This window comes from Equus caballus, chromosome 18 (genome assembly GCF_041296265.1).
Source record: "Equus caballus isolate H_3958 breed thoroughbred chromosome 18, TB-T2T, whole genome shotgun sequence".
NCBI lineage: Eukaryota > Metazoa > Chordata > Mammalia > Perissodactyla > Equidae > Equus > Equus caballus.
This window is the reverse complement of record NC_091701.1, coordinates 57150673-57155687: the sequence shown is the minus strand read 5'-3', so window position 1 is coordinate 57155687 and position 5015 is coordinate 57150673. Positions and strand designations below refer to the sequence as shown.

Sequence of the window (5015 nt, the reverse complement as noted above, 5' to 3'; positions counted from 1 at the left end):
GAGTTCATTGCCCTGTATTTGGGGAAAAGAGAAAGATCTCTTCCGAATTCTTCAGCTATCAAGAGACCTGATCACTGAAGTTTATCTATTTATCAATCAACAATATCCTTACAATTAGTTTAGCAAGAGATTTTTCTTTCCAACTGAAAACAGAGCCTGTGTGAGAGGTTCCAAAGCAATCTATGAATATGCATCCGGGTATCTGATGCTCATCCACAGGACAGGACCAAACGGATGATTAAATTATTCCTGGGGAGTTTAGGATGATGCGATGGTAGGAGGAGGCCCCCAGTCAAGAAAGAGGCAGGGAGCCCCTAGGGAAAGAAACCATGTGTGCTACCTGGGAAATTATAGCCTGTGGCTGTTAAAATGCAGTTAAGTAACTGAAGAACAGAAACGTTATTCTGGAAGCCATATTTAAGTTATTTGTGTTTTTCTATAATTGTTTTCATTAACTTTGCCCTTACTCTTTAGGGAAGATATTTTGGAAATGTCAGCAGATGTTAGCTCTGCTAAATGGAAACAAAGAAAAGAACTCTGTTTGGGCCAGAATTCCTGAGAGTCGAGGGTGGATAGATCAGGGGAATCGGAATGAGAAAACCAAAGGCAGGCGAGTCTCGGTGAAACAGATCCAGGACCCTTCCTGATCTGGACTCTTATTTCTGACCTCTTTAATAAAAGCTTGGAGAGTGTGGGATATTGTTTTACTCAACTACATACATTTAGTCTTCAGCTGTCAAAGGCTCACCTCCCTAAAGGGAAATTGGTTTCCATCTATTTAGTTCACAAATTAGGTTTTGAAAAAAAAAAAAAAGAATCTATATTTTATGAATTTCTTTTGGCAATTTCCTCTCTGTATCCTATGTTGAAGAATTTGACTATCATTGTTTATTAATATCTCCAAGTCAATTTAGAGCAATAGTTTTTTGTTTTGGGAGTTGAGATATATAAAGTGACTTGAATATTTTTACAGTTCTGTAAGACGGAATGGAGTTTAATAATAAAGTAGGAAGATTATGAAGTTTTATATCTATGAGGCAACTGTTTCAATGGATTTTTCTTCCCAGGAAATGCTGAAGTTAAAAGAGCAAGTACAGACCAAAACCATCCTTATGTCAGAGGACAGAACTCTTACTCTCGGCCCGGTGCTTTAGAGGTCCTTTCTGGCCTTCCTCCAGCCATGCACCTCCCCTTAAGGCACGAGATGTGCAGGACCCAGGTGGCATGCCCATCAGAGCCTTTGCCCCTCGTCTACACCACACTCTGGATAATCAGGTCCCTAGTGCCAAGGGGCAGCTTTTAGAAGGAAGTATGGACAGAGCTTAGATGTGGGGGCTGGATTGTCCCATGTGTGAGCATGAAGACCCTCCCAGGATGGGTTAGAGCTGGAAGTGGAGAGAGAAGAGGGGCAGGACAGAGATGGGAGCCAGGGCCATATCTTCCTGCACTGCCAAGTCATCTGGTGAGAATTACAAGGAATTGGAAAATTCTGAATACCTTCCAGGTCATTATGGAGATATAGTTGTCAAGGTAGGAGAATAGAACATATTTTACTAAACAGTTTGTTTCTTTGATTTATAACTTTTGAATGTTTATGCATATGGTATGTGGGCCTCCATTCATACACTCACATTCCTGCCCAGGTCTCCAGGGCAGTGTACTTTGTCCAGGGAATGGGAAAGTGTTTGAGGCCAAGAGAACAGAGTTCTACAACTTTCATTCATCAGTGTGACCATGGGCAAGTCACAACCTCTCAATGCTTCAGTTTCCTCTTATGTCAAATAAAAATCTTACCTGCGTGTTTCACAAAGTGGCCACATGATAAAAAGAGAAAATGAACTCGAAATGTTTTATATAAATAATGCTGCATGTAATTTTTGTAGCAATACATACTGCTGCTTTTGGCATGACCCATACATCTAACACTAGTACATAACTCCTTTTTTCTACACTGTATAGCAGGCAAGACACACTTACATCTCATGAACTAGTCTGATATTATGGTACAATCTTAACAGTCTTATCAAACCGGAAACTATCTTGACACCAGCTTTGAGAGTGTAAGCCAAGGGCAGTACAATGCTTTTGAGTGCCATTTAATCTAGTGTTTCCCAATCACTTTCAGTGCAAAGACTCATAATATTAAAAGCAAACAAAAAAATTTGCAGACTCATTCATGAGGGTATCAATTGAGGAAAAAAACACCATAATCAAAACTTAATCATACTTTTAAATGAATCGTGCTTTCTTAATCACAACAGCATCTGCACACATTTGCAAAAGCATAGGTCATACTATGTGTGAGAGAATGATTCTGTTTGGGGACAGTACCTTCTGTGTGTCTAGACTCTCAGGCTCTGTACTGATGAGTTCAAGGCCTCCCGGCGGTGGTCAGCAGATCAGATGATTAAGGTACATGTGTTGGGCACAAACTTATCACTGAATAAATGATTAATTGAATTAAGGTACTCAAATATGTATTAATCACCAATAATATACAAGGCTTAGGACAAAAAGCTGCCCTCATGAGGCTTATAATCAAGTACAGGGAACAAGGCAAATCCTGAACTCCAGATCCAAACAATGGAACGTAGGATGAATACAGGAAGCAGTATGTGGGGATTAATGGCCACATTCTAACATGGCAGGAATCAGCAGAAGTGTCATAAAGATCATGACGTTTGTGTTTCATCTCCAAGGAAGAGTGGGCCTTTGGAAGGCAGAGATAACCAACTAACATTTGTCCAGAGCCTTCTATATAGGAGGTACTGTACCTGTTACTGTAACAACCCTTATAACAACCTTACTAGGTTTTGGAGATTTTTTCCAACTGTTTTATAAAAAGGAAGAACCTTGGGGCCGGCCCGGTGGCGCAGCGGTTAAGTGCACACATTCCGCTTCTCGGTGGCCCGGGGTTCGCTGGTTTGGATCCTGGGTGCAGACATGGGACCGCTTGGCAGAAGCCACACTGTGGTAGGCGTCCCACATATAAAGTAGAGGAAGATGGGCATGGATGTTAGCTCAGGGCCAGTCTTCCTCAGCAAAAAGAGGAGGATTGGTGGTAGTTAGCTCAGGGCTCATCTTCCTCAAAAAAAAAAAAAAAAAAAAAGGAAGAACCTGGGGCTTAGACAGAGGTTCAGAAACATGTTCAAAGTCAAACAGCTAGGAAAGGCTGGTCCTGGGTTTAGGATCTCAGCCTTTCTGACTTTGCTCTTTCCAATTTACCAGTTTTTCTCAATTTTGGGTTGTTTTCTTACTGCTTTTATGATTTGGGGGGGATCACATCTATATACCATCTACAGTATTGTTTACCTAATATGTTTTTGAAAGACTTCTTTTTAAAAAATATTCTTGAATGCATTTTAAAAACAAACTTTATATCAAACCATATCACAAGCTGCAAACAGAAAATAACTTCAAAAATAAGTGCAGTGAAAACCAACAATAAAATGTCATGAAATCCTAGACACATTGCACTAGGATCAAAGGCTCTGAGCAAGCAGTCTGCTTGCTTGTTTTTAATATGGGAGATCTGCAAGTGTTAAAAGAAGATATTAAAAACATACGAGTGACAAATTGAGGCTTGCTGCTTGAGGTCAGCCAAAAAGGAGAGAGAGAGAGAGAATTGAAAAGAGAGACTTTCTCACTCTGTGATTCAATGTCTTTAGAATGTGATGTCTGGGAATGGTCAAAATCATCTCACGATGCCTTTGCCGCATGCCCCATCTTGTAGTAGGAGAGTCTAGAGTTAAACACAGGGGAATGACCCTTCCAAGGAAATGGAGGGAAGCTATCAAGTGCCTCAGGATAGCAGCATCCACTGCTATGCTAGTAATCCTTAGAGAACTTTAATTCCCTTAGCATCCTTGTCTATCAAGAGGGTTGGATTCTCGATCCCTTAGTTCCTCTGGAGAAGAAGGAGGCCTGTGCAAGGAGGACTCAAGAATAGCAAGGACGCCTTAAGGATCTAGTCGCCACAGGGCCTGCAGGCTGAGTAAGTATGCTCCAGGTCTGAGTTTGCTTACAGGAAAGTCTTGATTTTCAAATTAGGCCCTGGGATATGAAACTGTGGGACATAAAGTGCATTCCACTTTGCTAATTTTATTCAACAATTTGGAAGAGAACTTAACAAATTCATTTTGGGGGCCGGCCCGGTGGCATTGTGGTTAAGTTCCTGTGTTCCACTTGGTGGTCTGTGGTTCACAGGTTCAAATCCTGGCACTGACCTACACACAACTCACCAAGCCATGCTGTGGTGGCATCCCACACATAAAATAGAGGAAGCTTGGCCTAGATGTTAGCTCAGGACAAATCTTCCTCAGCGAAAAAAAAAGTGTGGGGCTGGCCCCATGGCTGAGTGGTTAAGTTCACGCACTCCGCTGCAGGCTGCCCAGTGTTTCGTTGGTTCGAATCCTGGGCACGGACACGGCACTGCTCATCAAACCACGCTGAGGCAGTGTCCCACATGCCACAACTAGAAGGACCCACAACGAAGAATATACAACTATGTACCAGGGGGCTTTGGGGAGAAAAAGGAAAAAAAAAAAAATCTTTAAAAAAAAAAAATGTACAAAGCCTCATTCCAGATGAAAATGAGCATTGTTGTTCATGGGGTCCAGAAATTGTTAATGCAGCTACATTGAGACACAATCTATGCTTCCATCACAGTAAGTTGATGGCAGTGGTGACAGTTAGACCTTAACATTTTTTGCTAGGCTTATAAGTAAAAACTGGATGTAACAAGACTATTCAATGTTAGAAACAATTAAGGAATAGTATATTTTATATCATTTGCCAACATAGCAATGTACTTCCTATAATTTAACTTCCACAGCCCTAAAGTAAATTTCTTGAAGAAATTGGATCTCAGAGATTACAGGTGGGGACTTTTTGAAAGTATGTCTATACTCAAGTGGAGAAAAGCCCAACTAAAAGAATGGTGGACTGACTGACATCACAACTGTGGATTAAGCAAAAGTTCTTTTTAAAAGGGCCATCTTGAAGATTATGACTCA

At 41.1% G+C, this 5015-nt stretch overlaps 1 non-coding gene across 1 annotated transcript; it reads left to right on the top strand.

Annotated features, from left to right (window-relative positions):
- The first annotated feature begins 4573 nt into the window (after nucleotides 1–4573).
- LOC111768954 (small nucleolar RNA SNORA1) lies at nucleotides 4574–4707 on the top strand. The gene has a single exon (XR_002801633.1). It is a non-coding gene; the product is annotated as a small nucleolar RNA SNORA1 (small nucleolar RNA).
- Nucleotides 4708–5015: the final 308 nt, after the last annotated feature.